The sequence below is a fragment of the Loxodonta africana genome, chromosome 16 (genome assembly GCF_030014295.1).
Source record: "Loxodonta africana isolate mLoxAfr1 chromosome 16, mLoxAfr1.hap2, whole genome shotgun sequence".
Classification (NCBI taxonomy): Eukaryota; Metazoa; Chordata; class Mammalia; order Proboscidea; family Elephantidae; genus Loxodonta; species Loxodonta africana.
The window spans coordinates 61,663,135-61,675,752 of NC_087357.1; the positions used below are offsets into that span (position 1 = coordinate 61,663,135).

Below are 12,618 nucleotides of genomic sequence, written 5' to 3' on the forward strand. Positions count from 1 at the left end.
ACTTTGCCTAATCTACTTCAGGTGTGTTATCAATTGAACCGTGTCCCTCAAAAACATGTGTTGTAAATCCTAACCCCTATTTTTTTTTTTTTTTTTTTATACTATAGCGCTGCTATGAGTCAGAATCAACTGGAAGGTAAAGAGTTTTATACTGTAGATGTAATCCCATTTGGGAATAGGGTTTTGTTTGTTATGTTAATTAGGCCATATCATCTAAGGGTGTGTCTTAGAACAATCACTTCTGAGATATAAAAACAGTCCCATGAAAAGAGTAGATTAAGCAAAATGGGGGAAAGATAGATGCCACATGGAGATTGCCAAAGAACCGAGGAACAGAAGCTGAAAAGAGACAAGGGCTTTCCCCTAGAGCTGAAATAGAAAGCCTTTCGTTAGAGCCAGTGCCCTGAATTCAGACTTCTAGTCTCCTAAACTGTGAAAAACTAAATTTCTGTTGGTTAAAGCCACCTAGAAAAAAAAAAAAAATTTTTTTTTTTTTTTTTAAAGCCACCTACCTGTGGTATTTCTGTTATAACAGCACCAGATAACTAAGACAAGGTCGAATTGGTAATTGCAGTCCTTAGAGATAAGCCAATAATAGTAGTAACTAATCCGTATTGAGTACTTGGAGTCCCCAGGTGGTGTAAATGGTTAATGGTCTCCACTGCTAACTGAAAGGCTAGAAATTCGAGCTCACCCAGAGGCAACTCAGGAGAAAGCCCTGATAATCTGTTTCTGAAAAATCAGCCTTTGAAAACTCTATGAAGCACAGTTCTACTCTGACACACATGGGGTCACCATGAGTTGGAGTCTACTCAAAGGCAGCTGGTTTACTGAACACTCAACACTACAGGTTTTGTGCTATATACTTTATATAAGTTATCTTGTTCAACACCCACACCAATCACAGTTTATAAGATTTAGACTGAGATTCAAACGTAGGTTTCATCTGATACTTTGTGATATATGATTACTTCGTGAATATACTCTAGATTCATTTAGTTTATTTATATATTGGTAAGTTTCTAAGTAAATCCAAAATCAGAACTTGGCTCTATGGTGACAAATGTAGTAATTCCTTTTCTTTTACAGAAGCATGGTAGATTTTGGCTTCTGGGAAATTTCTTGGAATATATGGAAACCTTATCTCCTCAGGAGAAAAAGAAGTTTCTGGCTCTTGTGACTTTCTTTGTTTGCATGGTACACAAGTATTGGGCATAGAGTAGGATTAGAGCAAAGTGTTCTTAGAACCTAGGAAGGCTGGTGTGATTATTACATCATGATTTAATGGTGGCAACAGCAAAAAATAAGTAGCAAGTTAATAAATTAAATTTCATTTATATGTCTTCTGGGAAGTACTCTTTGCCAGTTTAAGCAAGACCCTGTGTCACCTGATTGCCCACTAAGATACAAACAGCCTGGCTCTCCACTATAAGAATCAAGTTCCAAAATCCTTGCTTTATCCATCCCTCATTTCTTTGAGTCCTTAAAAAAAAAATAGGGAGCCATTATTTTAATGAAAACAAAATTTTTTACTTTAAACATTTATTCTTGATAATAAAAGTTCATCCTGGACTGTAATTAATGAATTGGTAAATTATTATGCCAGACCTTGTTAAAGGTATTAGTTGGTTTTGGTTCCTTTTCGGACATTTTATTATATTTTTGTTTTAGAAACTAAGAAAATACTGATTCTTCAGGGTTCCTTGAAGAAATGCCTATTCGAGTCTAAGGACAGGGAAGTATGAAGTGAATTTGTATATCTTGTTGGATAAGAATGTATGGGAAATGCACAAAGACCGATGGGGGAGTGTCAAAAGAATTCTCAAGCCAGCTTGAAGAGGCTCCCATTGTCCAAACTGGAGACTATTTGAACATAAAAACAACAGTGACTGATCGTAGAACTAGAAGGGAGAGCGATAGAGATAGGTAGAGAGAGAGAAAAAGAAAGAACTCATATATCAATATTGGAGATGATATTATAGTGACTTCTTACTCTAAAATTTGTCATCAGAAAGAAAGAATTAAGTATTTGCCCTTCCCTTGTAGGAGGACTGATAGTTCTTTCAGCTGCAGAGGAAAATCTCTCCTTTAAGGAAGAAAGCCAGTTCACAAATGTGATCCTGGTATAGACAGAAAGTCATCACTTTGCAATCTAATCTAGAAATATTTGATTAAAGCAACAATCATCAGTGGCTGCTAAAATCTTTAAGTGAGAAGTTTTTGCAAACAGGTAACTTACATAATGTGAGGATAATTCATGTTAATTTGTATTTGGTTACAAATACTTGCTAATTGTTAAGGGAAAATGTACATTAAAAATAGATATTTTTAATATCAAGAACAAAGTGAGAGGCCTCACACTACCTGATTTTAGAAGCTATTACGCCATCACGGTAGTCAAAACAGCCTGGTACTGGTACAGCAACAGATACACAGACCAGTGGAACAGAATTGAGAATCCAGATGTAAATTCATCCACCTATGAGCAGCTGATATTTGACAAAGGCCCAAAGTCCATTTAATGGGGAAAAGACAATCTCTTTAACAAATGGTGCTGGCATAGCAGGATATCCACCTGCAAAAAATGAAACAAGACCCATACCTCACACCACGCATAAAAACTAATAACTCAAAATGGATCAAAGACCTAAATATAAAATCGAAAACAATAAAGATCATGGAAGAAAAAATAGGGACAATGCTAGGAGTCCTAATACATGGCATAAACACAATACAAAACATTGTTAACAATGCACAAATACCAAAATAGAAACTAGATAACTGGGAGCTCCTAAAAATCAAACATTTCTGCACATCAAAAGACTTTACCGCAAGAGTAAAAAGACAACCTGCAGGATGGGAAAAAATTGGCTACGACATATCTGATCAGAGTCTAGTCTCTAAGATCTGAAGATAATGCAAAACCTCAACAACAGCAACAAAAAAGCCAAAGAACCCAATTAAAAAAATGAACAAAGGATGTGAAGAGACACTTCGCCAACTAAGATATTCAGGCGGCTGACAGCTACGTGAGGAAATGCTCACGATTACTAGCCATTAAACCCACCAAAATAGAGAAATGCAAATCCAAATAATGAGATATCATCTCACCCCAAAAAGGCTAGCGTTAATCCAAAAAACATAAAATAATCAATGTTGGCAAGGCTGTGGAGAGACTGGAACACTTATGCACTGCTGGTGGGAATGTAAAATGGTACAACCTCTTTGGAAATCAATTTGGTGCTTCCTTAAAAAGCTAGAAATAGAAGTACCATATGATCCAGAAATTCCACTCCTTGGAATATATCCCAGAGAAATAAGAGCCATCACATTAATAGATATATGCAATCCCATGCTCATTGCAGCACTGTTCACAATAGAAGAAAGATGGAAACAACCTAGGTGCCCATCAATGGAAGAATGGATAAACAAATTATGGTATATGCACACAATGGAATACTATGCAATGATAAAGAACAATGACAAATCCACAAAACATCTCATAACGTGGATGAATCTGGAAGGCACAGTGCTGAGTGAACTTAGTCTACTGTAAAAGGACAAATATTGTATGAAAGTAGTATTATAAGAACACAAGAAAAGGTTTAAACACAGAAGAAAACATTCTTTGATGGTTCCGAGGCTGGAGAGGGAGGGAGAAGTGTATTCACTAATTAGATAGTAGACGAGAATTATCTTAGGTGAAGGGAAGCACAACACACAATACAGGGGAGGTCAGCACAACTGGACTAAACCAAAAGCTAAGAAATTTCCTGAATACAACCAAACACTTTTAGGGACAGAGTAGCAGGGTTGGGGGTCTGGGGACCATGGTTTCAGGGGACATCTAGTTCAACTGGCGTAACAAAATTTATTAAAATGTTCTGCATCCCACTTTGGTGAGTGGCATCTGGGGTCTTAAAAGCTAGTAAATGGCCATCTAAGATGCATCAATTGGTCCCAACCCACCTGGACCAAAGGAGAATGAAGAACACTGAAGATACAAGGAAAATATTAGCCCAAGAGACAGAAAGGGCCACATAAACCAGAGACTCCATTAGCCTGAGACCAGAAGAACTATATGGTGCCTGGCTACCACCAATGACTGCCCTGACAGGGAACACAACAGAGAGTCCCTAATGAAGCAGGAGAAAAGAGGGGTGCAGAACTCAAATTCCAGTAAAAAAAGACCAGACTTAAGGGTCTGACTGAGACTGGAAGAACCCTGGAAGGCATGGCCCCAAACTCTCTGTTAACCCAGAACTAAAATTATTCCCGAAGCCAACTCTTCAAAGATTAGACTGGACCATAAGACATAAAATGATACTCGTGAAGAGTGTACGTCTTAGTTCAAGTAGATACATGAGACTAAATGGGCAGCTCCTGTCCAGGGGTGAGATGAGAAGGCAGAAAGGGACAGGAGCTGGTTGAATGGCCATAGAAAATCCAAGGTGGAAAGGAGGAGTTGTGCTGTCACCTTATAGGGACAGCAACTAGGGTCACATAAGAACGTGTGTATAAATTTTTGTATGAGAAACTAACTTGAGATGTAAACTTTTACTTAGAGCACACACACACAAAAAATAAATAAAATAAAAGTAAAAAAGAACATATATCTTGTGGTTTCCACCTTTATCGAACATCACTAATAGTGGGACAATCTGACATTATGTGTCTCCCTATGTGACAAAGGAAACACTGGTGGCATAGTGGTTAAGTGCTATGGCTGCTAACCAAGAGGTCGGCAGTACAAATCCGTCAGGCATTCCTTGGAAACTCTATGGGGCAGTCCTACTCTGTCCTATAGGGTCACTATGAGTCAGAATCGACTAGACAGCGGTGGGTTTTATGTGACAAAATACAAAGTACACAACATCATGTGTAATATATTCTCGCCAACAATATTTAAAACCACATAAAATCAAGCTTCTTGTCCTGACCTAACTTCTAGTTGACAGAAAAAAGAGGTGGTAGCAAATAAATTAAACGACGAAAACATTCAGATGATTCAGGATGTAGGGCATTCTATGAGTAATAGATCTGTTATTTTATTTTATTTTTTAAATCAATGCTATAAAATAAGAGGATTAAACAAAGATTAGAAACATAAAAGAAAAAAGTTTAGAGAAAACAGCATAGCAATGCATGAGCTTGACTAGATCATTTAAAAAAGCTATAATACATGTTTTGGGATAATTTTGAAGGCTATAAGGGAATTATTGTTAATTTTCTTAGGTGTAGTAATGGTGTTGTGGTTATGGAGAAGAATGTGTTTCCTTTTAGGAGACGCAGGCCTAAGTGTCTAGGCATGCTGGATAATGTGTCATGTTATCCGCAAATACCACGATTAGGCAAAATCAACATTTATATATATGTAACAGAAAAAAACAAATATGGCAAATTATTAACAGTTGTTGAATCTAGCTTTTCTAGTATAATATTGGTGAATCTTTTGAGTGTGTTTAAGGAATTTTGGCCACTATGGAGATCTTAATTTAGGAGATAATTCATTGTAGAAGCAGAATAATGCAGGTTAATAATTTGATCTGGATTTTAGTCCTGACTCCCTTAACGTTTCTGTGCCTCAGTTTTCATCTGTAAATTGGGGATAATAATAATGCTACCTCAGAGGGAAGTTGAGAGGATTAACTAAGATAAAATATGCAAGTGCCTAGAACAGTGCCTGACACATACTGTATGCTAAATATCTGTTATTTGTTCTTATTACTTTTATTATTATTGTCTATACTGGTAAAGTGGTTAAGTTCATGGCTGCTAGGCTCCTAGCCAAAAGATCGGTGGTTTGGATCCACCAGCTGCTCTGCGGGAGAAAGATGTAGCAGTCGGCTTCTGTGAAGATTTACAGCCTTGGAAACCCTATGGGGCAGTTCTACTCTGTCCTACAGGGTTGCTATGAGTTGGAATCGACTCCATGGCAGTGGGTTTGTTTATACTGGTTCCATTACCCATTTGGGAGCCCTGGGCTTTCTTACTCTGGCCTTTTTTCCTTCCTCCCTCCCTCCCTTTCTTCTTACCATTCTGTCTATCTTTAAACATAGATGGGGGCAGTATCTTAGTTTTCCTAGGGCTGCCATAAAAACATACCACAATTTGGATGGCTTAAAACAATAGAAATTTATGCTCTTACAGTTCTGGGAGCTAGAGTCTGGGCCATGCTCTCTCTGCTTGTTCTAGGGGAAGATATTTCCTTGCTTCTAGCTTCTGGCAGACTCAGGTATTCCTTGATTTTTGGCTGCACGACTCCAACCTCTGCCTCTGTCTTCATGTGGCTGTCTCCCCTTTGTGTCTCTCTGTGTGTCTCTTCTCTTTTTATGAGCACACCGATCATACTGGATTAGGGCCAACATTCCTCCAGTATGACCTCATGTTAGCTAATTACCTTTGCAAAGACCCTGTTTTCAGACAGGGCTACATTAAATGTGTAAGGGTTAGGGCTTCAGGATATCTTTTTGGGGGACACAGTTCAATCCATAACAGGCAGTTAGGAAGAAATGACCATATGCATAGTGAACCCAGTGTTGGGAGAACTTTGGTGGATTAGGGTTTGCACAGATGGCGATTTTGCTAAGTGAATCCCAGAAAGTGCCTGTCATGGATTGAACTGTGTCCTGCAAAAATGTGTGTGAGCTTGGCTAGGCTGTGATTCCCAGCATTATGTGGTTGTCTACCATTTTGTGATCTGAGGTGATTACCTTTGTGTTGTAAATCCTAACCTTTATGATATTAATGAGCCAGGATTAGAGGCAGTTATATTAATGAGGGAAACCCTGGTGGTGTAGTGGTTAAGTGCTACAGCTGCTAACCAAAGGATCGGCAGTTTGAATCCACGAGGTGCTCCTTGGAAACTCTATGGGGCAGTTCTACTCTGTCCTGTAGGGTTGCTATGAGTTGGAATTGGCTCAACGGCACTGGGGTTGGTTTTTTTTTGGTTATATTAATGAGAGGCAGGACTCAATTTACAGGAATAGGTTGTACTTTGAGTGACTCTCTTTTGAGATACGAAAATGAGACCTGAGAAGAGAGGAGGGAGACCTCCTACCACCAAGAATGAAGAACCAGGAGGGGAATGCATCCTTTGGACCTGGGGTCCCTGCACTGAGAAGCTCCTAGATCAGGGGAAGATTGATGACAAGGACCTTCCCCCAGAGTCGACAGTGAAAGCCTTCTCGGGGTACTGGCACCCTGAATTTGGACTTCTCGTCCCCTAGACTGTGAGAGAATAAATTTCTGTTTGTTAAAGCCATCCACTTGTGGTGTTTCTGTTATAGCAGCACTAGATAACTAAGACAGAATGTAATACTGACAGTGGAGTTCTGCTCTAACAGATACCTAATATGTGGAAGCGGTTTCGAAACTGTGAATGGGTAGAGGCTAGAAGAGTTTTAAAGTTTCTAGTAGCAAAAGCCTAGGTTGCCTTGAAGAGACTGTTGGTGGAATTATGTACATCAAAGACAATTGGTGAGGACTCAGAAAGAAGTGAGACAGTGAGAATAGCAGCAGAGAAATGACAGCAGCAAAACCAGGAGACCACTGTGAGACAGCATGGGAGTGGACCCATGGCATGAGAGAGCTGATTGCCTTTGTGCAGGAGGCTTCCTGGAGGAGTGGGGTGCCACCAGGAACTTATTTGTTGAGCTAGGCTTGCCAACCCATGGAGCAAGAGTTGAGTGCTTTCCAGCCGAAGTTTACTGGTGGAGTGGGGTGCTTCCAGGCAACTATTGGTGGATTTAAAGAGTTTTGGAACACTTGCCCCAGCAGGGCAGACAAGGGCGACCAGTCCCGAGGGACCAAGTGGCTAAGGAACCAGGAAGCAAAAGTTGAAGATACAGAAAACACAGGAAGCAGAGCTGCATCAGTCTCAAAGGGTAGGGCCACAATCTCTGGGGTCTCAAAGGGTGGGGCCACAGCCTCCTAGGTTTCAAAGAGTCAGATCTTCACCAACTTAGTTCTAGAGTGTGGGGCTGCCTTTCATGAGTGCCACCGGGATGGGGCTAGTTTCACTGCCCAAAGCTAAGTGGGTGGGTTTGCCATGCTCAAGGGGCAGAAGAGTGGAGCCTGCTGAGGCCAAGGGGGTAGTGTCGCCACTCAGATGGAATAGGAGAATGGGGCTACCTAAAGCCGAGTGAACAGAGTTGCTGTTCCAGTGAGCCTGGAAGGTGGAGTTGAATACCAGGGCTGAGGGGCCTCTACCTAGAATCCAGAGAATGTGGCCAACACCCAGAGTCTGGAGGGCAGGACCATTACCTAAATGGTCTCAGAGAACAAAGGATTATTTTCAAGCCTTGAGAACTAATGTAATGTGTTCTGTTGACTTGCTTGGTGCCTGTCATCCCTTCTTTCCCTCTAACTTCTGCCATTTGTAATGGAAATATCTACCTTGTGCCTGTTCCAGCATTGCACTTTGGAAGCAGATAACTTGTATTCTAGATTTCATAGATGAAGAGGAGATTTTGGACTTAGAGTTGATTTAGAACTTTTCTGTGATATGATGGGGTAAATGTGTTTTACATGTGGCAAGCTCATGAATTTTTGGAGACCAAAAGGTGACACGTCATGGATTGAATTGTGTCCCCCCAAAATGTGTGTCAACTCAACTGGATCATGATTCCCAGAATTATGTGGTTGTCCACCATTTTGTGATCTAATATGATTATCCTATGTATTGTAAATCCTAACTTCTGTGATGTTAATGAGGCAGGATTAGAGGTTGTTATGTTAATGAGGTAGGACTCAATCTAGAGAATTAAGTTATATCTTTTGAGATATAAAAGGGAGAATTGAGCAGAGAGAAGGGAGAGCTCTTACCACCAAGAATGAAGAACCAGGAGGGGAACACATCCTTTGGAGCTGGGGTCCCTGTACTGAGAAGCTGGTCAACCAGGGGAATGACATTTCCCCAGAGCCGAAAGCAAGAGAAAGGCTTCTCTTGGAGCTGGCACCCTGAATTTGGACTTATAGCCTCTTAGACTCCGAGGCAATAAATTTCTGTCTGTGAAAACCATCTACTTGTGTTATTTCTGTTATAGCCCCACTAGATAACTAAGACAGCTCCTTATCAAGGAGCCTGTGAGGAAGCAGATCCTTACCTGTCCTTTTCAAGAGTCATCTTCATCTTGTTTCAGTTATCGCTCATTGGAATTGTATTTGAAGTGGTAGTGCTTCATCGTACAATTTTTTTTTAGCTGTACTTTAAGTCTTTTGGAAAATTTGTGTATGGGAAAAGAGAAATAAAATTTTTGTTTTAAGGGCAATTTCACATTTCACTGTTTAAAAAAGCTATGTTTTTAAAAGTCATGGTTCAATATCAAATGCAGCTTTGATTCTCTAATGTCAGATAATGCTAAAGATAGGCTTTGATACTGAAATTTTTACTTGGTGCAAAACTTTCCTGGGACAGAGCAATTGCCTAAATCAAAGGAGAGCCATATTAGTTATTATTTTAAGCTTTTAACCTGTGTACTTGTGATGCAAAAGAGCCTGAGGGTCAAATAGATTGTGTATAAATTATTTACTGTCTTTGATTTTCAATTATTCCATACATCAAATGTGTGCATTGTGGTTGTGAGGGTCATTCAAGATGCTACAGCACTTGTCCAGTTCCCGTTTTTTCCCCTGTGAATTCCTCTCTTCGACACTGTAGCTTGGAGTCCCTGGGTGGTGCAAATGGTTTATGTCCTTGAGTGCTAACCCAAAAGTTCAAGTTCACCCAGAGGTGCCTTGGAAGAAAGGCCTGCCAATCTACTTCTGAAAAATCAGTCATCGAAAACCCAGTGTCTCACCATCCTGCTCTGATACACATGGGATCATCTTGAGTAGGAATTGACTCCATGGCAACTGGCTAAAAACAAAGCAAAACAAAACAAATGGTAGCTTGCCCATTGGAAAGGACACCAGCTTTATTTATACTACTTTGTATGTTGTCAACTTCCTTTGTCAGTATTTCAACATAAATCATTTGCGTCATCAAGGATCATCACTTGGAATTTATCAAATTTTCACCAGAATTCGAGGTCTTTGCTGGAATACACAAGGAGCACAGTTGCTCTTCATGAGAAACCAACATCCTAGTAATAGAAAAAATTCCCTGGGAGCATCTTACTTCTACTCCTTCCCCACTAATCCTACCTAAATTATACGTGGCAGACAAGGATTTTTCAGGAATGCTTAAAGAAAGTGACAGTTATCTTAATCTTGCTTCAATTACTGTTCATTGAAATTGAATTCCTCTTAGAGAAGTGACAGATTCCATCTCTGTTTCATTTTCTCTCTCTTCTCGTTTCTGTACTGTGTCTCCATCTGTGTTTGAATCCCTGTCTTAACATTTAATAGTCCCCTTATGAAACATTTGTGTATGTGGATTTATTTCCATAAAGTTGTCCCGAATCTGTGAGACTTTCAGTTTGCATTGTATATAAGCTGCAGTCAGCATTTATATACATTTTCAGTCACTCCTGGTGGAGATCATTTTTAGAAAATGTACCTGGGAGCTGGGAAAAGAAAAAGGAGGCAAACCAGGTGGCAAAACTGGAGCAGGAGTTTTCACAGTGCAGCCTAGGGGAAGAGCCAGGAAGCTGAGCCAAGGTACACCTGAGCCATAGGGTGCTGCTCCTGCCTGGGAAGGGGAGAAGAGGGCCAGGTGTGGTGAGAGAAACTGCTGGAGTCCGTGGCTGGTGCCTGTGACCTTCTGATATGCTTCCAGCCTGAAAGTATCACCTGGGGGCACTAACTCTGTACAACCTAGAGCATGGGTGGGGAATCTGAGAAATAGCTATTTAGTTATAGGGCAAGCTGAAAAATTTATGTAAAGTTTACTCAAAGAATCTTCATCTCGAGGTTTGGACAGCTATGGCAAAGACTGTTGATGTTCTACAAAATATCATTCTCCTCTTCATCCTTACTAACAGAATATTATCTTTGATGAGATGGCAATGCACCAGCTGAAAACTCCATCACCCAGCCTCCTCTGCAGATGGGGTGGTCATATGATTAATCCTGGCCAATGGGTATAGGTGGAAGTTGCTGGGTGGGGGCTTCGTTGAAAGCTCCTTCAAAGGAGGGCTAAATTTAGCCTTTCCTCGTTTCTATCTGGGACAGAGTTTTGGTGGCTGCAGCTATGGCAGCCATTTTGTGATCATGCTAAGACCTTGAGGTTAGAAGACAGGTGCTAAGGATGGTGGAGAAAAGAGATAAGAGGCTGGAACATTAATGATGTCATAGAGCCACGGTACCAGCTGGGGAATACTTTCGTCTTTACTTTTTTTGCACTTGAGAACAGTTTATGGTTCTCTGTCACAGATGAATATAATTTCTCCTGGATACAGATTCTTCATCTCTGAGGCCATGTTGAGATCTGGGAAGGAGGAACCCCTAATTCTGAGTCATAAATAAAAAAGGCATTTAGCTTTGAATGAAGGAGCAGACACTGAAAAAGTTAACCCTTTTCTTTCAAATTAGAACTCTGTATTCTTTAAGGTCGTATAAATAATGAATACGTGAGAATAAATCCAAATGAAAGTAAGATGTAAAAAAAAAAAAAAAACCAAAACTAGAATATCTTATAATTTCACCCTCCAGGATAACCACTGTTAATTGGGCTTTTGTATCTTCCAAAATCCCCCCTTTGTGTGTGTGTGTATAAACACACACAAATAAACATATAAGATAAAAATATAAAAAAGACTTTTAAAAATTATTGTTTTCTACAAAGAAAATACATTTACAAGCATCTTGGAGGACATCCTGGTATTGGAAAAAGCTTGTGACAATAAATAAAATTAACCATATACAGTACTTAGTCTGGATTCCCTAGAGGAGAAAAACCAGCGAGGCATGCATATAGAGAAATTTACTTCAAGGAAATGGCTCACATAATTGTAGGGGCTGACAAGTCCCAAATCTGTGCAACAGAGGACAGACCAATGGCCACTTTTGCCTCACAGGGTTGCAGGGACTGATGAACCCAAAACCTGCAGGCTTGTGTCCAAAGAACCGGAGGTCAGACGCTGAGAAGATTGCAGGGTCCAGAGACAGTGAGAGGAAGGGAAGGAGGGAGAGAGAGAGAGAGCTTTACTGGAACATCCATTTATATACTGATGTAGGTCCCACCCCCAAGGAAATTCCTTTTCCAACTGATTGGCTGCACACATCAGATCAGAGGATGGGAAGTGACTACGTAGCACCTGCTGAACTACTGACAATCGTAGCCTAGTCAAGCTGACACATAATTTTAACCATTAGAAGTATCTATTACTATGTTAAGACATACAAAATTTCATTGATCATCTCATTTCCCTTAGCGATTATTTTAAACCCAAACTCCTCATTTTCAGCAGGTAACCTGCCCTGTTTTTCCACGAGGAAAGTAGAGGCCTCCAGGTAGAAATTCCCACCAACCTATGTCCACAAGCCATCTTACTTCCTTTCCTTTGGTCTGAGCAGAAAGTGTCCTTTCATCTGTGCACTGACCCAATACCCCCCATCTCCTCCAGAATTTCAGTCATTCATTATTCTCCCCCAAATCTTCACTCTCTCCTCCTCCATTACCTCTTTTCCACTCAACATATAGAAATGTTGTCTAGAAGGTGAACTTTTCTCTGG

The 12,618-nt window shown here is 40.2% G+C and overlaps 1 long non-coding RNA gene across 2 annotated transcripts in view; it reads left to right on the plus strand.

The window, feature by feature from the left end:
* LOC111750320 (uncharacterized) overlaps positions 1-11,572 on the plus strand; it is a 150,039-nt gene extending 138,467 nt beyond the window's left edge. For both annotated transcript variants that reach the window (XR_010318106.1, XR_010318107.1), the window contains exon 8: positions 108-11,572. This is a non-coding gene — a long non-coding RNA (uncharacterized LOC111750320). The remainder of the gene's footprint in view (positions 1-107) is intronic.
* The last annotated feature ends 1,046 nt before the right edge of the window (positions 11,573-12,618 follow it).